The sequence below is a fragment of the Carassius carassius genome, chromosome 42 (assembly GCF_963082965.1).
Source record: "Carassius carassius chromosome 42, fCarCar2.1, whole genome shotgun sequence".
NCBI classification, from domain to species: domain Eukaryota; kingdom Metazoa; phylum Chordata; class Actinopteri; order Cypriniformes; family Cyprinidae; genus Carassius; species Carassius carassius.
In genome coordinates this window covers 9,885,833-9,909,962 of record NC_081796.1, presented here as the reverse complement: position 1 = coordinate 9,909,962, position 24,130 = coordinate 9,885,833, and the positions used below count along the sequence as shown (strand labels likewise).

The following is a 24,130-nucleotide window of genomic DNA, read 5'->3' as shown; positions in this document are numbered from 1 at the left end:
TAGATGGTAGCCCTCTGCCCAGTATCGATCTTCAGTCTATCCCGTTAACTGTTTCAGGTAACCATCATGAGACTCTTTCCTTCTTAATTTTTCACTCCCCATACTCCCCGGTAGTTCTAGGTCACCCCTGGTTAGCCAGACACAATCCCCACTTCGATTGGTCTAGTAATAGTATTCTTTCATGGAGCCTGTCTTGTCATGTCAATTGTCTGTTATCCGCTAACCCTTCTGTCTCCCCTGTCTCTGTTTTTCAGGAGGAGCCAGCCGATTTGACTGGGGTTCCGGAAGGAATATCATGATCTGAGGGCGGTCTTTAGTCCGTCCCGGGCCACTTCTCTTCCTCCTCACCGTCCCTATGATTGCAGTATTGATCTGTTACCCGGTACTTCGCCCCCTCGAGGTAGTTTGTATTCTCTAACGGGTCCTGAACGCAAAGCTCTTGAGAGTTATCTTTCTGATTCGTTAGCCGCAGGAACTATTGTCGCCTCTTCTTCGCCTGTAGGTGAGGGGTTTTTCTTTGTGAAGAAAAAGATGGCTCTCTACGACCCTGTATCGATTACCGGGGCTAAACAAGATTACCGTTAAGAATCGTTATCCTTTGCTGCTTATGGCATCCGCGTTCGAGCTTTTACAGGGAGCAGGGGTCTTCACTAAGTTAGATTTGCATAACGCCTATCATCTGATCCGCATTAAGGAAGGGGACGAATGGAAGACCGCTTTCAATACCCCACTTGGGCACTTTGAATATCGGGTTCTTCCGTTCGGCCTTGACAACGCACCTGCAGTCTTTCAAGCATTAATCAACAATGTACTGAGAGATATGCTTAACGTTTTCGTCTTCGTTTATTTAGACAATATTCTGATTTTCTCACCGTCTGTCCAGGTTCATGTCCAGCATGTTCGCCGTTCTCCAGTGCCTCCTGGATAACCGTCTGTTCGTAAAAGCCGAGAAATGCACGTTTCATGCCCACTCCGTCACCTTTCTTGGTTCCGTAATCTCGGCGGGGGGGATAAGCATGGATCCCGTTAAGGTACAAGCCGTTACCGAGTGGCCCATTCCTGAGCCTCGAGTCGCGTTGCAGCATTTTCTTGGGTTCGCCAATTTCTATTGGCGCTTTATACGCAATTTCATCCAAATAGCTGCGCCACTCACTGCTCTCACTTCGGTCAAGTCAAGTTTTAGGTGGACAGAGTCTGCTCAGCGGGCTTTTGATCGTTTAAAACATTTATTTACATCCGCGCCCATTCTCATGACTCCTGATGTATCCAAACAGTTCATTGTCGAGGTTGATGCGTCTGAGATGGGCGTTGGGGGCGTTCTCTCCCAGCGTTCAGACTCAGATAATAGAATTCATCCGTGCGCATTTTTTTCTTGCTGCCTCTTGTCTGCGGAACGTAATTATGATGTGGGGGATCGTGAACTCCTTGCCATCCGTTTGGCTTTAGGCCAGGGGAGACAATGGTTAGAGGGCTCTACCGTTCCGTTTATAGTTTGGACAGATCATAAAAATCTGGAATACACTCGTTCTGCCAAAAGACTTAATGCGCGTCAGGCACGCTGGTCATTGTTTTTTGCTCGTTTCGATTTTACGATCTCCTATCGACCTGGCTCTAAAAACGTCAAGCCAGACACCTTGTCTATTCGACACCTCTGACGCCATCCCCACGCCCCGGGAGATAATCCCTCCGGGGCGAGTAATTGGTACCGCTGTCTGGGGTATTGAGAGGCTCGTTAAGCGCGCTCTGTCCCATTCAATCGCTCCGTGTAACGTTCCTAAGAACCTCCTATTTGTCCCAGTTTCCGCTCACTCGGCTGTCATTCAGTGGGCTCACTCTACCAAGTTGACTGCCCATCCCGGCGTTAGGGGCACGCTACCTACGGTCCGTCAGCGATTTTGGTGGCCCACTTTAGAACCGGATGTACGTCGCTTCGTAGCCTCTTGCACTGTTTGCGCTCAGACTAAGTCTGGTCACTCTCCGCCTGCCGGTCTCCTTAGACCACTTCCCATTCCGTCGCGTCCTTGGTCCCACATTGGTCTTGACTTTATTACCGGCCTTCCCCCTCGGCTGGTAATACTGTTATTCTCACTGTGGTAGACCGGTTTTCCAAGTCTGCTCACTTTATACCGCTTCCTAAACTCCCCTCTGCCAAGGAGACCGCTCAAGTACTAGTATCTCACGTTTTCAAGAATCACGGGCTTCCCTCTGACGTAGTTTCTGACAGGGGACCCCAATTCGCGTCTCAGTTCTGGAAAGAATTCTGTCGTCTGATTGGTGCGTCTGTCAGCCTCTCATCTGGTTTTCACCCCCAAACCAACGGGCAAGCGGAACGCACTAACCAGATAATTGGTCGACTGGCGTTTCGGAATCCCTCTTCGTGGGTTGAACAATTACCTTGGGCAGAATATGCTCACAATTCGCTCCCGTCCTCCGCTACCGGTCTGTCGCCGTTTCACTGTTGTCTGGGATACCAACCCCCCCTGTTCTCGTCGCAAGAGGGCGAGTCCAACGTTCCCTCCATTCAGGCTTTAATTAAACGCTGTAAATGTACTTGGAGACGGGTGAGAGCATCTCTGTGTCGTTTAAGGGTTCGCGTTCTAAGAAATGCAAATAAACGTCGTGTCAAGAGTCCTAGGTACGTGTGTGGTCAAAGGGTGTGGCTTTCCACTATCAATTTGCCTCTCCAGGCACCGTCTCGTAAATTAGCTCCCCGCTTTATCGGACCTTTTCAGATTTCCAAGGTCATCAATCCTGTCACGGTAAAGTTGAGGCTTCCTCCTAAGCTCCGGCGCATTCACCCGGTTTTTCACGTTTCCTGCATAAAGTCAGTCGTATGCGTTCCTTCTCGTATTTCCGTTCCTCCTATTCAGGCCGTAGGCACGTCAGTCTACACTGTACGCAAGATTCTTGATATGCGTCGTCACGGTCGCGGCCATCAATTCCTAGTGGATTGGAAGGGTTACGGTCCTGGGGAGAGAAGCTGGGTTCCCTCCCGGGACGTCTTGGATCGCTCTCTCATTGATGATTTCCTTCGGAACCGCCAGATCCCTCCCTCGGGAGCGCCAGGGGGCGCTCGCTGAGGGGGGGGGCACTGTTCACAGCCGCTCAGTACGTGGGGACGAGAGGTCTAAGTTCCACTAGCCGGTCTCCCTGATTACCTGCTGCATTCCAGCCACTCACAAGAGTCACGAGAGAGCCACTGACCAATTAATAGAGGACCCTCTTCAGAGACCGTCCTGTAATCTTTCCTTTGACTTTTTGCAATCTGCCTGTGTTTCAGTTTAAAGAGACTATTTATCTCTGCATAACCTGCAGCTACTTGTGTTCCCGTTTGAAGAGACTTGTGTCACCACTCTCTCAATAAACTCTTTCATTTGCATTTGGATCCTATCTCTTCCTTACTACAGTGTTCCCTGGGATTAGAACCCCCAACCTTGCGCTTGCTAACACAATGCTCTTCCACTTGAGCTACAGGAACACTAAAACACTAAAAAGAGAAAGTAATGTTGGTCGGCTTATACCTATAGAAGTGGTTGTGTCCTCTGACTAGAAATAATGTTTTTTTATTCAAGTGTGTGCAAATCTATAGGGGCTAATTAAAAGTACTTTTAGAATGAGCAAGCATAGGAGTGGCGGCCGTCTAAAGTATCGGCCAATTAGCTCTGTCTAATAACCAAGACTGACGAGAATGTGACCATAAGATAAGCTAAGGCCAAAGCGATATCTTTAAGCAACATGAGCACCCGAATAAACAATAATATTAGAGAATAAATAAAGTAATCAAATCTCCAAATGATTAGAAATGGTCAGGCAACCAATTTTCCTTTCAACATAAATTTGAGGTCATACTAAAATGGAGTCAGATAAGATAATATAATGGAGTCAGATTTGAGTTTAACCAAAATTGACTAACTCTATGCGAACCGAACATGCAAGAAACCTTCAGCCAGCACCGGATACCTTCCTTGGACTGAGTGCGCGGACCTTACACTATGAAACAGATTGCTTTTAAGCAAGCAAAAAAAAAAAAAAGTGTCAATGTTGCTTTCAGTTAAAATTACTATTAGAAGTTAAAATTGCAAATAGAATATGATATGTATATATCAGGTTTCTACTGCTCATATGCATGTAACAGTGTGGGTCAAAATTAACCTAGTGAAGACTCAGAGCGTGCATATGGAGAAACATTTTTGTTTATGATAAGAGAATTCGCAAGAGGGCTGAATTCAGTGAGCAAGTGTGTGCAACAAGCAAAACTCTGACGTTTCAGTGATTACTCATTTGAACATCTCTAATTGGCCACTGCATTCATAAACTCAACAGAATCGTGTGTGATTGGTTATAATAAGCACCAATGTACAAAAATATTATATATATATATATATATATATATATATATATATATATATATATATATATATATGTGTGTGTGTGTGTGTGTGTGTGTGTGTGCGCGCGTGTGTGTGTGTGTATATATATATATAATATTTACAATAACATGATGCAACATTAGCACTTCATTCACTTTATTCCACTTTCACTTATGTGACTCAAGTAGGGAGAGTGGGAATGAAAGCCATCAGGAGCCCAATTCAGGAAAAAATAAGAGGATAAAATGTGCAAAAGATAATTGGTATCTAGCCAGCTATCACTCATATCGCTAAAATAGACTAATATATATTTTATGTTATGATATTTTATTGCACATAGGTCAACAACATTCCTTTTTTTCTGTCCAACCAGCTTACATAACCAGACAGTAAAATGTGATTTTGTAATGTATTTATTTAATTTTTTGCAAACGTAACATCACCCATTTTATTGATGTTTTTACTGTACAGTTGTGCAATTCTTGTGTGTCTGGGGGGGGGGGGGGGGGTTATTATATTTTAGAATTTATATCATATTTATATCAAATAGAAAATTGTATGTAAAATTGATTTCATTTTTAAAGGTGGCCCAGAGCACCATACAAGCTAGAACCACCACTGAATGTCACAATTATAAAGTAAGAGGCAGCTTTTTAGTGATTATAAGGGGAAAGCTTTTTGCATGCTTTCTAGGTTATAATCCATTCAAAATATGAATAAACTCAGATTCACTCTCCAATAACAATTTATGCAATATTGACTCATGTCATTGTATAGCATTTACTACTTCAGTTAACTGAGTGAAGCAGGTCTGAGCTGGTGTGATTGAGTAGGGTGGAGCCTAGTTAGCATATTCATTGTTCCAAATATACTAAATAAGGTGAGGGCGTAGTTATATATTAAAGCCATTTTAAGATGTAAAGAAATCATTTTAATAGGAGAAAATGTTTAAATATGTAATTTTGATGATCAAATATGTGTTTTTTAATGGATAGTATTAGTGACTGCAGGGGGGCTTTAATTACGAAAGCTGAATTATTGATTAAAGTCTACTGATTCAACTGTGAAATAATCAATGATTAATATAATAATCGTTAGATTAATTGGTTATCGAGATCAAACAAATAATCAAAAAGGAATTATAAATATAAAGTAGACAGGTCAGAGACATCCGCTTATTAACATAGGTTTATAAATGTATCTTCATCCAAACGCATTAATTTTATCACTGAAGAGAAATGCAGATTATTTATTTTTATATGTCCCCATGAGAAACAATTACCATCTGAATAGGGCTTATGGTGCTAATGTGTTTGTTAATATGTTAAGCACACAAACATTATTATAAGACTCACGAATAAGCATGAAATCTGCTCTACCAATCCCTACTTCTCTCTTTCATACACTAATTATTTTTCTCTTCAATCTCTGTGATCCACATGATCACTGAAACTGCTCTGAAGCAGAATCATTGATTAAGATGTTCTTATAATAATAATAATATTTTTTTTTATTTAAAACTGAGAAGGCCGACAACCTTTAAATGACCGACAAAATCTGTCATCGTTTAATATATTTATTTAGACATTTTTGTTTAGACATTTCAAATCATTGAAAGAAAAATTCTCCTGAGCACCTCTGAAGTGAGTGAAGATGAAGAGGGAGGGGGTTTCTGGGAAATATACTTGTTTTTTGTCCCTTTCCCTCAGAGGATACAGACAGCTATACAATAATTAGGCCCCTGGTGAGGGTCTATCGCAAAATCATCACAATACAACAAAACAAATGGATACAGAGATGCATAACAAACGCATCACCGCTCATAACCAACATTGCACATTCCCTAAAGTTTTAAAATGAAAACTATCCTCGTCTACACTTTTCACTGCATTTCAGAAATGTTCTCCATCCACACTACATTACCGAAAATGCATGTCATATGACAATTCATGCAGGTGCAACAATGAGCATGATGTTATGATTTACAACCGCTGTCAAGGATACACAGAGCGAATGTGGGCAACCATGCCATCATTTTCAGAACTTTCATGCTGTGTACCAATTCGCCTACTATGCCCTAAAATAATGTTCTCTTTTTGTGAAGAAAAAGTACATACTTTTGAGTATGTTGCAGAATACCTTTGGACAAACAACTTTTTCATAACTGCGTCTTTAACAGATGCTCTGTTGCTTAGTTACATGCATTCTGTCACCATTTAAACTCCCGTCAATCATCTTGTCAAAGTTAACATTAGAGCTGAAACAACGAATCGATTTAATCGATAAAAATCGATTATTAAAATAGTTGTCAACTAATTTAGTCATCGATTCGTTGCTAAATAACTTTTATTTGCCGTAAACGGCTCATTTCGTGCATATTTCAAATCTGCGGTGACCAAAGTGTGGCAGTAATGAGCCACCGGAGGTTTTACTCAGCCAGTACAGCAGGAGAAGTAGCGAATAGCCAATAGCTGGCCTCGTTTATGTCACGTGCTTCCCGAACAGCGTCTCTGCAGCATTTAGCGGGATGTGCGAGAACTTTACTTTGAGCCTTCAAAAAAGAAGAGTAACCTGTAAACTCTGCACTACTGAACTATTTAAGGGGACGTTCACATATCGCGTCTTTTGCGTGCTCAAGTTCGTTATTTCCAACACCGCACCGCATCGAGTTAAAAACATCTCAACTTTTCAGAATGCTGCAAGCGCATCGCGGGTCATGTGACAAGAACTAACCAATCAGCTTCATCCTTTCCCGTAACAACGTTAAAAGCTCAGTCAAGATGAAAGGAACAGCTGATCATAGTTGTATATGGATTTCCACTTTGAAATAAATTTAGTAGCAGAGCTTCTGCAAGCGATTTTTTGAGCTGCAAATCCATTTATCCTTTGCTGAAATTTCCGCGTCTTCAAGGAGAGAGCACGTCATGGTTGCTTATCAAAGGCAGACGCCTCAGGGGCGCTTCTGCGCGAGCGCTTTGGAAAGAAGGAGAAAGCCGCGCCTAGCGTTTTCCCCGCGTTTTTAGGCGCGATTTGTGAACGGCCCCTAAGACTTTCATTTGTGCAGATTCTCCAGTACAATGTTGTTTGCAAATGTTTAGTCGTAAAAGCTGATAACATTGCTTTTTAACAGTTAACATTAAAAGCTTTACAAACATGTTCTGTGATCAGTTTGTAGTTTACCAGTTCAAAATTCAGTCGTGCAGCCTAATTATGACTGAATGACAGAGGTAAATGTTTAAAGATATTTGAAATGCACTTTTTTTCTAAGTATTCACTGCTTTTTCACACAGCAGGTTTTTTGTGTGTGGCTGTCCAATTTTTTTTTCTGGACAACCTTCTGATGGATTTTACTTTAAATTGTGAGTTCCATTCAGGTTTCATGCCACTGGCACTTTATTCGAAGGATTGTTTACAATTTCTCAGCAAAAGCTATAAAGCTGTTTCCCAGTAAATAATAAAATACAATGCACTGCAATTTTATTCTGTTTTATCCTTATTCTTAGTGAAAATATGTTCTAAAAGGTTCCTTAATAAGCTTCGTTCGGGATGTTAAACTACTTTAGGAGCTCTAAGGACTGCCATGGTGAAAACATTATTTTAAATCTCCTTGTGAAATTTGCTAGAGTATGGGTCAGTGTTCTGATTGCAGAAGAGTTCGACAAAGGATTACTAACACAATAAAACAACTCCAGGTATATTTTTGATTAGGATATAACAGTGCAAAATGGTTAAAATCTCTTAAAAATCTATGCTGAAGGATAAAGACCATTTATTAATAATTTACTTGGGGAAAAAATGGAAAAAACTAAAATATAAGTACATAAACCGATTAATCGATTAATCGTAAAAATAATCGACAGATTAATCGATTATCAAAATAATCGTTAGTTGCAGCCCTAGTTAACATTATCCATAACTTGTTCAATTTTCTACCGTATTAGAGAGAAATTAAGAGGCACGTTGATCTACCAGTTGTGGGTCTTTAATGCCAAGAACTCTCCTCATGTGTTTGCATAATGATGCATTCAAAAGTTAATGACCAAACATATCATTATAAAGTTCACAGTGTTCACTGAAATATAATGCAGATAACATTAAATAAATATTTTTTCAACAGGTTAGATATTGATTATTTATCACTAAACCTGTCCATTGGTCTTGCATATTCGCTATGTTTGTGGTTTAAAACTTTTTATGCATGTTTGTAGTTTGAATCCTCGTCCACCCACAATGTGTTGTGAGCAATACTAGCCCTTAAGAGTCTGCAAAGATCTGTAAACAATGCATGCGCGAGCTGATGCATATCCGTGTTGACGTAAGCAGCAGCACAATGCGCAAGTTTTGTTTACATGAAGCAGAAGCGCGCATGCATTTTGATGCTTTCCAAAATGGAGGCAAGCCACAGCAAACTGGATTCGGAGAAGAATTGTTAAACAAAGTTGTTGTTTTTTTTGTTTGTTTTTTTTGCGCACAAAACGTATTCTTGTAGCTTCGTAACATTATGGGTCACATGGATTATTTTACTTATGTCCTTACAATATTTCTGGACCTTGATCATGGTAGTACCCTTGCTGTCTATGAGAGGGCCAAAGGAATGCATAAAAAATATCTTATTTTGTGTTCTGAAGATAAACAAAAGTTGTACAGGTTTGGAATGACTTGAGGGTGAGTAATTACTGACAGCATGTTTATTTTTTGTGAACTATCCCTTTAATACAAATTCATCATCAAAAATAGTGTCTCATGAAATTGATACAACTTTACAATTTACAGTTCACAAACAATCAAAGTGGCGCAGACACAGAAATCGGTTTCTTTGATAGTAATCTTCAAACAAAAATAATAAATTTCACAAGAAAACAAAGCAGCAGAGTTTGTTTCCTAATGACAGCATTCTCCTCTTGTTACATAGACTTCTTTAAAATTAAAGAGGATGAGATCCCTTTGGAAAATTCAGCGTGACAAGCAGGTGCGCTCAGGGAGAGTGAAGAAAAAGAAAACATGAAAACAAACCTTAACCACTATTAGTGGCCTTTCATTTAGTACAGACATTCTCTACCTGCACCTTCATTAGCTGTAGAGGAAGCCAAAAAAGTCATTAGGAGGGAGTTAAGCGGGGTGCTCCAGAGAGCATGTTAATGACTGCCTGAGCTCACTAGAGCCTCCCAAAAGCCCTGCTCTACTGTCACCAGTGAGCGCAACATACACACCCTGTGACTCACACATACACCCATCTGTACTGTGTGATACAGGCTTCGCCTGTTTTACAAAATGCTGCAGGCAGTGTCATAGACAACATATGTTATGAGAGCTGCTGTGTAAATTAATATATTTCAACAACAAATAGAAATTAAGTTAATTTAAAAATTGCTTCACAGGAGGGGATGCTCCTGATCAAATTATTTAGGCTAAGCATCAACATTCACAAACCACTGTCCACTTTCCATTTTTAACAGAAAAGAATGCAACGAGATCGTAATCATGACTTTAAAAGTTGGAAATAGGAAGGTCGTGCAGGTCTCATGTTATGATCGAGGACCTGGACACTGAGCATAACTTGTTTTTTCTATATATATAATATAAATATTTTCTATAAAAATGTTAAAGTCCTGGCAGTGACAAATAGCTTGTTTTATATTTAATTTAATCGCATTATTGTTATAAGTTTAGATGGCTACAATATTTTAACTGCTACTACTACACAGTAAAAAACGTTGGGTCGTTTTTTTAACCTAACCGTTGGGTTACACATATTGGGTCAATGTGTTGGGTTATCTTAAAATTTGTTGGGTAATTTTTTTTCGTCGTTGGGTTATTTTTAGTTATAACCCAACTGGTGGGTTAAATATGTTTCCGGTTCAAATTTTAACAGTCCAAGTCAGCGCGGACATCAGTGGCAGCCTGCCTGATTATGAAGGGTAAGTAACTGTTAATATAATCGTATAACTGTTATAACATTACAGTTTTTCTCAGTCACTTTGGTACATTTCTCGAATCATCCTCGAGATTTGCAAAACAGTAAGTGCATTTCTCAAAACAACTCGTACAAATAGCAAAACACCATGGATTACCTGCAAAAGCCAGTCTCTTGCTCAAAATCCTTAGTTCATCCCTCAAAAATAAATATCTGTGTCAATGAACATGTCAGTGCCATCAGAATGACAAGTCCTTGTGTCATAGTTTATGGATAAGACATGAAAATGAAAAATAAGTCCTTTTTTAGAATTTGTAACTCTTGTGTTGTCCTCTGTCTATACAGTATAAGCTTTCCAACTGAAGTTTCATGAGATGAACCTTTGAGCTATTTCAGAGAAATTGGTTTATCATCTTCATTCTCTTCATTAGTAAAGATTAACTTGCACAATTCATGCCAAATTGAAAAAAAGTATAATAATAATGTGTAAAAAAAAGAAAAATGTGCTTGGCAGTTTATGACAACTAGATTAAACATTTAGCATTTAATGACTTATATGATGAACTAAAGACTAGATGTTTTGAGGGGTAAGACTATTGCACAGAAAAGTATATAATAAATTTTGAGCAACATGACATTAGCAACTGATAATGTAGGAAACCGCAATTAAATGTGCGAAATCAATTGCATGAATGTACAAAAGCTATTGCAACTTGTTCAAAAGAATAAGAAATGGTTTTATGATGTGTATAAATGACTAGATGATGTGGAGGTTGTACAAGTAGTTTTGAGAATTTCATTTCTGATTTGAGAAATGCACCAAAGTTACTGAGAAAAACTGTAAGTAATGTGTCTGATACGTTAATTTTATTTTTTTCTCATATGTTAAAAAACGTTTGTATTCCCTTTAGTCCGTTTGTTTTTCCCCCAGAGAATCAGATCGATTGTAAATGAATGCTATTCCTGTTTGTTCACCAGCATCAATACATTAAAAGATTAGCTGCAAAACATTTTAGACAAGTATTATTAAAAGTTAATAAAAATGTCTGGTGAAATGTGAAACTTTGACGAAATCATTAGAATTAAGCTAGAAAAGCCGCACGGACCATTTATCGGATCGGACCAGTGAAAGAAGCTGCTCTAGCGAACTGAGCTCACACATCAGTAATGCGACAGACAACAGACTCCATGAGAATCGTTTGAATGAACCTGCAATTTTCTGTTATAAAAGTTCAAAACACAGACGAAAGAAAATCGCGCAGTCGTGATGCAATCCGCGCTTTCAGCGGAAATTTATACCAGTGCCCCAAATTTACATAACGTTACTCCTACAACCAACCTTTAAGAGGGGATGGTAAAACAGAAGTCATATTCGTCTTAGCGCACCAGCACTAATTAATTGTATAGTAAAAGTGTTTTTATGGTTTATTCATATTGAATATTGTTATGCATCTATTAGAATACCCTATAATTACAGCAATTTCTCTTATGAAGCTAGATTGATTGACATGTTTTTTAAATGTGTTGTACTAAATGTGTTATACTTATGTTTTAGACAATGTACTTTTTCGTGAAGGAAAAATTGCAACAATAGAATTTCTGCCTGTTAATTGAAACATTTCAAGGTAAGTAACCTGTATAAATTAATGATACATAAGTTTTCAATTTTACTTAGACCTATGACTTCCAAAAATTATGAAAAAAAGACAAATGAGGTGAAATAAGTGTATTGCTGTATTCCGTCCAAAAAAGCTTCCTTTCATTTACAGTGTACTTTTGTTCCTCCCTACAAGTCCAAATCAGTTAAAGGGTAAAGGGTGGTAAAATTTACTCACATTAGCCACAAATATTGCCACAAATTTTTTGGAGGGAGTGAAAACTGGTTTAGTCTCTTAGTGCAAATGATAGTAGATCCCCACAAAGACTGTAAAAATGTCAACTGTAAGCTTAGTTTTTTTTTTTTTTACTTGTGCTTTCTCTGTACTTTTGTCATTTCAAGGCCTTCGTGCAGAAATTGTCTTTAAAACACTTCCTGGCATCTGCACCATACCACACAAATGGAAAAATGGTGTGCACATCATACACTGAAATGAAGCGGTCCTTCCCCACCGCTGCCCGGCTAGCTCAGTCGGTAGAGCATGAGACTCTTAATCTCAGGGTCGTGGGTTCGAGCCCCTCGTTGGGCGTGCCTAGGGAAGTCGTGGCCTAATGGTTAGAGAGTCGGACTCCCAATCGAAAGGTTGTGAGTTCGAGTCCCGGGCCGGCAGGAATTGTGGGTGGGGGGAGTGCATGTACAGTTCTCTCTCCACCCTCAATACCACGACTTAGGTGCCCTTGAGCAAGGCATCGAACCCCCAACTGCTCCCCGGGCGCCGCAGCATAAATGGCTGCCCACTGCTCCGGGTGTGTGCTCACAGTGTGTGTGTGTGTGTTCACTGCTCTGTGTGTGTGCATTTCGGATGGGTTAAATGCAGAGCACAAATTCTGAGTATGGGTCACCATACTTGGCTGAATGTCACTTCACTTCACTTCATTGACATTCAACCTGTAAGTAAAAGCAACACTTAAAATTACAGTGCCCCGTTTAGTCAAGTCAACTTTATTTGTTTTGTATAAGACACACGTTGTACAATACAAAGCGTTCCAAGATGATGTTTTTTTTTTTTTTTAATTATGACAGAATTTGAATTTTTGGGTAAATTATCACTTTAACCAATTTAAATTCGCTATAGCTTTTAACTCATTTAAATTTACTCATTTGTAAAGTTAGTGTATCAATGAAATATCATCACAATGCATGTTAACTGAACCTTTTTTTTTAAATGATTTCAAGGTTGGCACTAGGGCTGGGATAAACGATTATTTTTTAAACGATTAATCTAGCGATTATTTTTTCGATGCATCGATTAATCTAACGATTAATTTTCCGGACCGATTCGATTTCGATTATCTCCCCATTAATTGACTACTAACAATTTATACATGTTGATTTACATATCTGAATGAAAAAAACATGAATTCCTTAACATTGCAATATATGTTTATTGCTCTTAAAATTACAAAATAAAAGACTGACTAAGAATGCATTACTTTGCACTTGTATAGAGATAGCATTCAATAAAACCTTGAAGCCTTGAAAACACATAGCTTACTGAAACAAGCTTACTGAACACATAGGGCCTAGCATTCAATAAAAAAGTTCTTCTTTCAGATGAAAATAACAACAACTTGATGTCTAGCATTCAATAAAAAAGGTCACCCAAAATACTTGTTTAGAGCAATTAAAAGAATACAGTAACCAATGTAAACTTGAGGGCTTTAAGCTAATACAGAGAGTGCTTTTCCAAAAAAAAATAAAAAATTTTAACAGTGGGAGCCAGCAGCCTGTCATGGAGAAAAAAAAAATCTCTGAATGCTCCACGTGAAACTGTGGAGTTTCTGGAGAAACTGGAGAGTTTCTGGAAACTGGAGAAAGAGAGAGAGAGAGAGAGAGAGAGAGAGAGGGAGAGAGAGAGAGAGAGAGAGAGAGAGAGAGAAGGGGCGCTTGTGTAGTTTGAAGACTGTGAGTGCGCGAGCGCGCGTGAAACTTTGGTGTTTCGCCATTTTTTCTATCGTGTTTAATGATTTTGATTAATATGCACAAGGGAGAGAGAGAGCAAGAAGCGCTCGTGTTGTTTGAAGACTGTGAGTGCGCGCGCAGCCGGGGCTCTCTCTCGTACGCGCCCTGTCACTGTCACTCACCGTCAAATAAGGCTTTGACAGCCGCCAAAAAAAAAAGATCAATGCAGAAAAACCCCTGAATTGGTTATATAAAGTTGGACAGAATGTTGATCCAGCCATCGCGTATATTCAGCGCACATAAGGTAAACGTTTTGCAAACGTTTTTTAGAGAAATAAAAACAGGTCGACGAATCGATGCGCATATTTTGCGTCGACGGACCTCGACACGTTGTCCCAGCCCTAGTTGGCACTAATTAGTGCTGTACTTGAATCACGAGACAATACAGAATCCACATGTCCTGGTGCTTGGTGACAAGGAAAATTCCTCCCAAGTTTTTATTATTTTAAATGGGGAGGCGATGGAACAGGAGACAATACTACAAGCAGTCGATCTGTGTTTCAAACATTTCTTTGTATATGACATACTACCTAAAGTCCTCTGCTCCCATTTGAGAGTTTTTGGAACACATAGTCTTTAATAGTTTCTTCTGCACACTGTCTCCTCCTTAAAAACTTTGTATTTAGTAGTCAGTAAAATTCAGTAGGTCCAGCAGTATATTTTTTATTATTATTACTTGATTTTATGATTATTTTTGTTTAAATATTATTATTATTATTATTATTGTTATTATTATATGTCATGTTCATTTTATTTGAAAGTCGTAATATTTGCCAAGTATGGTAACCCATACTCAGAATTGGTGCTCTGCATTTAACCCATCCAAGTGCACACACCCAGAGCAGTGGGCAGCTATATCCAGCACCCGGGGAGCAACTGGGGGTTCAGTGCCTTGCTCAAGGGCACTTCAGCTATGAGTGTTGATGGTGGGAGAGAGCACTGTTCATTCACTCTCTCCACCTACAACTCCTGCCAGTACCGAGACTCAAACCTGCGACCTTCAGGTTACAGGTCCAACTCTCTAACCATTAGGCCATAGCTGTGAACTGTATTTGCACATTTGTGTGTTCTGATATGAATTGACACATTTGTACATCTTGAAAATGTCAGTTGTATTTTTACACATTCTTGTACATTTAAATAAAAAAATTTAAAATATATTTGTAAATGTGTTATTTGCATAATAAAATTAAATCTGTAATTTACAACAAAGTAGTTTCAAAATATGGTTGTATTAAGTAATCTTTAATAAAAATACTGATGTTAATTAATATAAATAAGTAACTCAACTGTTGGGTAACTTTTAACCCAATAGGATGTTAACCCAATGGGTTGGGTTGAAATAACCCAAAGATGGGAAGGTGCTATACCAACCCATAGTTGGGTTACAGGTTGGGTTATTTTTAACCCAACATTTTTAGTGTATATGTAAAAGGAACACTGCTATAAAAAGCACCTTGTTTGTTTAAAGTGTTTGCAAACCAAATGTTATTACATATTTGTTCATATAGCAGTAGGCCTAAAGAAAGAAAGAATTGGGGGGGGGGGGGGGGGTATCAAGTCCCACCTGAGATTAGTAATCTTATGGTAGCTTATGAAAGACCAGAAGACTTTCAGGCTTCTGTGCTACAATTATCATTAGGAAACAACAAAAATGAGGTACTCCAGTTATAGAAATAAAACATTAAAGCAGAAAAATCTATAAAAAAAGAGAAAAGAAAATAAAGCTGTTAAAACAATTACATTTAAGGTTTTTTTCTGCTGAAATGGGCTCATTGCTAAAAATCTCTTCTAAAGATAAACAAATTACAAGCAATAGCAGAAGATGAATACAACAGAACAAAGACACAAATTAAATAAACACGTGAACGAGACAAATTAAATAAACTCGTGAACGAGTCAGTCTATTGTTCGTTATCTGGCTCGGCTCGGTGTTCATCTTCAGTTCTCTTCACAGCAGTTCAGTCAGTGTACTGTTTGAGTACATGAATTACTCCGGGATATTGGTTTGTTTGAACTCAGAGGGAGTGTCAGCCACATTAAAAAAGTTAACAGCTTAAGTCATTTATGGATTAATGCGTATTGGAGACACGAACCGTTTAAAACGATTCAGTTCGATTTGGTGAACTGGTTCAAAAAGATCCGGTTACATCGAATGATTAGTTCGCGAACCGGATATCACAAACTGCTTTGCTTTGAACTGTCTCTCACAACAGACACGGAAGAGAAGACAATGCTGAATAAAGTTGTAGTTTTTGTTATTTTTGGACCAAAATTTATTTTCGATGCTTCCAAAAATTCTAACTGACCCTCTGATGTCACATGGACTACTTTGATGATGTTTTTCTTACCTTTCTGGACCTGGAAAGTATACTGTTCACACAGTTTCAATGGAGGGACTGAGAGCTCTCGGACTAAATCTAAAATATCTTAAACTGTGTTCCAAAGATAAACGGAGGTCTTACGGGTTTGGAACAACATAAGGGTAAGTTATTAATGACATAATTTTGCTATTTGGGTGAACTAACCCTTTAATCTAAAAAAGGTTCATATCTGCGACATATCGGCAGCATATTCGCAAATACAATATATTGGCAACAGGCTCATACTGGCTGATAATATCAGCAAAATTATATATTGGTCGGGCTCTATTAACTACTATTTATTTTTAAAGATAATAATCAACTTAAAAAAAAAAAGTGTATGCAAACAAGTAAACTGCACATAATGGAGTTTTAAAATAACTTCTAAATAATACAAATTCAATTTGTTGTTGAAATATAAGCTATTCATTTACAGAATTTACAGAGTGGCTGTCATAAATTGTTTCGTAACAGATTTATTGTAATATTTTCTGAAATGCTCTTCTCTAGACTTAATTTATAGTGAATGAGCTGTGGACACTGATGACTTGCCTGAGGTAAATGAAGTGCAACTTGAAATTTCATTTACAAGCTGTTTTACTGATGCCTTTCCACATTTTGAATGAAGTTCCACTCATGCAGTGATTAGAAGGATGCTGTTTTTGTTCAGTACATATGCATACCGAACCAAAAGACCCATACCGTTTAGAACATCTGATTGGTATCAGGGGGCACAGCCTTACAATGTTTTGTATACTCATTTCTCAAAGATAAGTCATTTTCTGTAGAGTTAGGCAAGTTTTCCTCATCATCTGCCCCAATTATTAGTGGAGTACCTCAAGGCTCTATTCTGGGGCCGCTTCTTTTTAACTTATATATGCCCCCTTTGGGGGATATTATCAGGAAGAACATAGTCTCTTTTCATTTAAATGCTGATGATACACAGTTGTACCTCCCGCTAAAAGCTGGTGATTCCATTCAAACATTGCTGGAATGTGTCTCTGATCTAAAAAAATTGGTTATCAAATAACTTTCTCCAACTCAATGAGAACAAAACAGAAATTATTGTTTTTAGTCCCCCAAAAATAAGAAAGGATATTATTAAGGAGCTTTGCTATCACTTCCCCTCTATTTCCTCACAGGTTAGAAACCTGGGCTTTATTATAGATTCAGAATTAAGTTTGTCCAAACAAATTAATTCTGTCATGAGGAACAGCTTTTACCAATTACGGGTCATCTCCAAACTTAAATAGTTTTTGTCTTTTCAGGATTTGGAGAAGGTTATTCATGCTTTTATCACCTCACGTTTAGATTAATGTAATTCACTGTACTCAGGTCTTCCTCAGTCATCGCTTTCACGCCTCCAGTTGGTACAAAATGCAGCTGCAAGGCTGCTGACTGGGGCAAAGAAATATGACCATGTCACTCCAATTTAAGCTTCTCTTCACTGGCTTCCAGTTCATTTTAGGGTTCAGTTTAAGATTCTGTTGTTTGTTTTTCAAGCTCTTAACAATCAAGCTCCATCTTATCTTAAAGATATTATCATCCCTTTGCCATCTACCAGACTTTTAAGATCTGCTGACAGGGCTCTTTTATCTGTCCCTCATTCCCCTATGAATACTAAGGGTGACAGAGCCTTTTCAGTCACTGCCCCCCCTCTGTGGAACCAATTGCCTATAGACTGCCGTCTTGCACCTTCGATTAACATTTTTAAATCGAGGTTGAAAACGTATCTTTTCTACTTAGCATTTTAATTTCACTTCATTGCGGTTTTATTGTATTATATGTGTTGTTTGGTTCTTTTGTGTTTCCTCTTACTTTAAATTTTTTTACATTGTTCAGCACTTTGGATAGCTTTGCTATGTTTAATGTGCTACATAAATAACATTTTCTTACATACCCAAATTACTGACTATTTTAGACAAATAAATACACACCCCTAGTGGACACTGATGTTATATAAAGTTATGAGACATTGTTTAGAAGCCGTTTTATTGATGAATTTCTGCAGTTGGGATGTGCATTCATGATTATTTCATGCTAATACTAGTAATAAGAGGATGGAATGATCAGGTTTACTCATGCTCTGCAGTGCAATGAACTGAGGCACATCTATCACAATCATCAAAATAGCTTTTATTATTTGATTTCCTGATAAAATAGACAGAATATTTTCAAATTTATATATATAAAACTGAGTTTCAAGTAATTTCCAGACATGAAGTTTTTTTTTTTGGTATATATGCATACAAAGCTGAAAGCCCAGTACAAATATGTTTACAAATAACGTTACAAATACCGTTACACTCCTAATTAAAGTATCACAAACACAACGTATAGCCAGTCTTCCAGGTAAAGATTATTTCGGATGCAGTAGTTCTTCCTCTACATTTCATTCTGCCCTCACTGTGCATGTTCTCTTTTGGTAGACACATGTGTTTGGTTCAGAAAGATGGATGACCCCATCATCTCTTATCTGTTAGTGCTTGGTCTGTGTGTTTACTAACAAAAATCAATACACCATTACATAAAGAGCCTAATTAATGGAGATAGCATTGCAGCCTAACAAACACACACACACACATAAAATCACATGCCCCATCATATCAATCATATCATATCACACCTATAAAAAAAAAACTAAAAAAAAAATCTTTAATTTGCAACTTAAGCTAGATTTAGAGTAATTTAAGAGTTAAATTGGCTCACTCTTTAATATCAAAATATTTACAGTGTCACACTGTATAATGACATAATCACCATCATCTTCACCATAATCATACAGCAGAGGAAGAGCGTTCAATAATGCTTAAAGTACTGTGTGTGCCTCCTCTGTTAACTGACTGACACTTTGAACTCTGACCAAATCAGCCATATAAAACTCATGACAGCCCGACCGCTCTCTGCAACTCAATAGAGAGAGATTTTAATTAAGTAACAGCAGCAAACACACACACACACACACACAAAAATATACACGCGGATGTGAACACTCATGCCATCTCCCCTATACCACTATTTACCAAATACAAACTTTTTTGGTTCTGAAAGAAGCATTTATTTAGAAATCATACATAACTTCTTATCAGCAATAGCTGAAACGCGTGCCTTATACACTACATAGGGCTCTTTCACTACTAAAATATTTTGTAAAAAAAAAAAAAACCTGTCTACATCTGTTCTCACATGATAATACTCTACATTCCATAAGATCTTTTAAGAAATTAAATTTTCCATGAAGCACTTTATAGCATAATATGAGTGGGGTCTAGGGGTGGGCGATATCTCGATATTTAAAATATATCTATATATTTTTTATATATCGTATTTTGACATATCGTAATTATCGATATATTGTTTATATTTAATTCTGATTCCGCCACTTCGCTTGTTTGCCTTCTCTGTGCTGTGCTCGCACCCTGCCTCCTTGATTTTGTTCCCCCTCCCCTCGCGTGTTGTCTCAGTGAACATAGCGTCGTCCATAACCAGCACGGAGGCTACAGAACTAGTCTAAAAAAAAAAAGGACAAGTGGCTCCATTATATGGAGATACCTCGGTTTTAAGGCGTCGGGCGAACAGCAGGCAGATGTCTACTGTAGGGCCTATGATTTCCGTGATGCAGATAAGGTGGACGGAATCGTGGAATCCAGTCATAAAAATGGAATTTACAGTTTAATGCAGAATGTCACATAATTTGTCAAATTTTGAATGAATTAATCTAAATTAGGTCATTGCACTCACATCAAATCATGATATGGACTAATATCTGTAAATATTAAGCTGGAAAAGTTTATTTAAATATGAATCCTGCATGTTCTGCGTGTCTGTGTTAATGAATGGCGCAGAAGTGCGTCTTCATTCATTACACACGGAAGCGCGCGTGACGCTCCGGTGATTTCGTTCCTCTCACTAAATAAAGACGTGAACACATGAGGAACATCTCCAGAACTGCTCTGAGAGTCAATTCATGAGCATCTGACCGTTTGATTTGAGTAAAACTAGCGTCATATATCACATCATAGACTGTAGTATCGCATACACAGAATTGTAAAGGTACGGTAACCTATCAAAATAAAAGTCTGGTTTAAAGACAAGTATTTGCCAGAAATCTATTACTATTGTTCAGCAGAATGTGCATAGCCTACTACTACTATTAAAATGAAACGAACATAATTTTTTAAGGAATAATCACACAACATTTCTTCCATGTTTAATTTTTAATAGTAAATCCCCTTTATTTACCAAAAAATAAAGTTTGCTTAATTTTCAATAATTAAAAGATAAATTAAATGAATGTTTTATGCCTTCATTTGATAACCAGAAAAATGTAAATACACAGAATTTCAGAGGGGGAAAAACATTTCATAAGGCTATTTTAAGATATTTTTTTTTTACAAATTAAGTTGTTTTTATGCATTTAAATAATTACACATGCTAAAACACAGAATTAGGTGACAATAAAACATATGGTGAAGAAAAAATACAACATTTCATAGGGCCCTAAACGTATATTTGGCTTTTTTTTTTTGTAGCAGTTTTTGGGGGGTTATTTTTCCTGTAAAGATATCAAGATATAAATCGTATATCAAGATATAGCAAAATATATAGAGATATATTTTTTGCTCCATATCGCCCAGCCCTAACTGGGCCATACATACATACAGTATACCTTTGTATCTGCTTGTATCATTAAATCATTCAGAAATTAATTAAAATGGTAATCTCAACCATCTCAAATAGCTGGAGCGACGACAGTGAAGGACGAGAGAAGCCCAGGCCTGGTCCTCTCTCGTCGCTCCAGTTTTATATCCTTCCATCTCCTCTGTGGGACTCAAGACCGGTGGTGGGTCGCAGGTGTAGCGGATTTCCCAATCACTCCACCGGCCTCACTCGTGTTCCCACATCCCTCGGCCCCGCCCCACTCGTCACAGTTCCCTGCTCTTTACCGTGAGACAAAAGCACGTGTCATGTTGAACCTTAAACAGTCTGAGTGCATTGCTATTACCACTGATGGGTGGACTTCCAGAGCGACTCACAGTTACATCACTATTACGGCACGTTTTGACGAGTGAATGGGACATGCAGAGTTACGTTTTACAAACTAGACAGCTTAGCGAATCACACACTGGCGTAAACATAGCCGAAGTCCTTAAATCTGCAGTCAAAGAGGGGGGGGTTGGACAAGATTGGAACAAGGATCGCTGTTGTTACTGACAACGCAAGCAACATGCCAGTAGCAGTAAAGGAAGCCGAACTGTCCCCTCACATACGGTGCTTTGCGCACACACTAAACCTGGCCTCCCAAGCAGGTTTAAAGGTCAATGCAGTGAGCCGCCTCCTCGGTAGAGTCAGACGTGTAGCAAGTTTTTTTCACCACAGTTCTACAGCCACAGCCGTGCTGACCACCAAACAAAAACTACTCAAAAAACTATCTCCCTGTACATAAACTCATTATTGATGTAGTGACAAGATGGAATAGCTCTCTGGACATGGTGGAGCGCTACCTTGAACAGCAACAAGCTGTTGCTGCAGCCCTACTGAGTGGTGAACTGAGACACAAGTCACGTGAAATTGACACTTTGGACACATCTGACATTGCAAATGCAGAGGATCTTGTGAAGATTCTTTTACCAATAAAAAAGGCCACAACTGTTCTCTGTGATGAGTTGCAACCAACAATATCTCTCATTTCACCACTAAAACAAATGATTCTAGACAGCATGGCCACAGATAATTACGACTCAAATGCCATTGCTCAGATGAAGGTAGCCATTCTGAAGGATCTTACTGACAGATACCAAGGAGAGGATGAAAAGTTCATGCAGGAGAGCAGTGCTTTGGATCCACGCTTTCGGACTTTGCAACATCTAGGCAGTGGAGAGAGAGAGGACGTCTTTGAAAGAATAAAGTTCAAAGCATCACAGATGCAACAACAGGTAAAAAATGTTAACGCTGTGCTATAGAGAAAATTGAGAGAAATACAATAAAATGTAACAAAATGCTGATATAATGTCTTTTTATCATTTATGAACCAGGACCAAGATGTACTGCCCAGGAGCCCACATCCAGCAGATATGGATGACAGCAGCGCGAGCTTCATGCCTCCTCTTAAGAAGCATGCCCTTGAGGACCTCCTTGGCTCTTCTTTTAGCAGTAATCAAGTCACAGGTGGAATTCAGGCAGAAATTGACTCTTACTGCAAAGAAGCATTAGTTTCTCTGTCTGCTTACCCTCTTAAGTGGTGGAGAGACAATGCAGGGCGGTATCCTATTCTGTCTTCATTAGCAAAGACCTACCTGCGTATACCCGCTACCTCGGTGCCCAATGAAAGGGTATTTTCAACAGCAGGGGATATTGTAAATGCCCAGATGTCTCTTCTTCTCCCTTGCAATGTAGATCTTTTGATCTTTCTAAAGAAAAACTTGAACATTAGCTAAAGGATAGTTCAGTGTTTTTTAAAAAGGCTTTTTGACTGACTATTTTATTTAAGTTTAAGTAATGTTCCTAAATACCAGTTTTAAAAGGCTGCTTTTATTTGCCTTGCACATTTAAACCTGACTTAACTTGATCTTTGATTGCACTTAAAGGGAATTCCCTATTGTTTACAATTGTTCTAGTTGCTTCTTAACTTGAACATTGCACAGAAGAATCAGTTATGCAACCAAATATTACTATACAGAATATTGATGTTCCTGACTACAACTTGCACTTTAAAAGCACTATGTGATCAGCGTTTTAAGTTGTCATGGATCCATAAATACAACAATCAATTGCCTGTTGACTGGCAAAAGCAGAATAAATGTCAGTATTTTTTCGCTATTATCATCACAAACACTAACGTGAGCTATTTAACAATACCGTGAGCTTTTCCACAATATCGCAATAAATACCGTACCGTGAGGTCAATATCGAGATTGTATCGTACCGTGAGATTTTGATATCTTTACATCCCTACTTTATACATATTTCCATCATTATTAAAATGGTATAATCCTTAATTCATCTTCCTGACTTGATTCCAAAACATTCAGTCAGTTTAAAAATACAACCTATAAAATTTGACAGGAATTTTTGGTCCATTTTTATTTTGCTTTACAAATTCAATACAGTGGTTGAAATTAGGCAGAATATTCAACACTGCATATCCAACTGCAGGAAGAGCAGTGACGTACAGTAGGTGGACAGCCTAAAGGCCCTTTTTTACCGCCGCCTCGGCGTTTGTAAAGTGCATTTGCAGCTGTTGACCGCTGAGTGGCGCTTTAACCACAAACAAGCGCATCACAGCACATTTTTGCAAATAGATGTCAGTTTTGCCTCGCTGATGTGTTACATTTGACGGCTTCAGTCACAGAAAATGAAAGAAAAACACTATAGTTAAAATATTTAAAATATTTAATATATTTAATATGTAATATTCACAGATGAAAGTTTGGTACTTAAGAAGTTATGTGCATTTCTTAGAACAAATTCAAGCAGGATAAATGTCAAGCCTGTGCCTAAGCCTGTGCTAATATTTTCTCTAAGCTACATGGTATTAAACCATATTTTAGATTTGATACATTTAAAAGGTGTGCAATATTATTAATATTATATGAATTATGTGTTATACTATTTAAAAGAAATTGTGGTTTACTTTGCATCGGAGCATTAAAAGTGGTAGCCCTTTTCATTTCCATTGAAAGCTTTGTGTTCTGAGTTAAGTTCCGTAACGCCGTGTCTCGGAGTCTGACCTCGAGTGCCCGTTCAACTTAAACCAGCCCACAACTCCGCTCGCATCTTCAGCCAATGCCCAACCACGGGCTTCCCAAGCCATCACTTCAACAACTATTGAACTTCCAGTCAATCAGCAACCTCGGGAAACCCG

General features: G+C 38.3%; 1 protein-coding gene and 1 non-coding gene across 3 annotated transcripts in view; one reads left to right on the top strand and one right to left on the bottom strand.

Annotated features, from left to right (window-relative positions):
• The window catches only part of gnal (guanine nucleotide binding protein (G protein), alpha activating activity polypeptide, olfactory type), a 204,593-nt gene that overhangs the window by 157,299 nt on the left and 23,164 nt on the right, over positions 1-24,130 (bottom strand). The window lies entirely within an intron of this gene.
• trnak-cuu (transfer RNA lysine (anticodon CUU)) lies at positions 12,398-12,470 on the top strand. The gene has a single exon. It is a non-coding gene; the product is annotated as a tRNA-Lys (tRNA).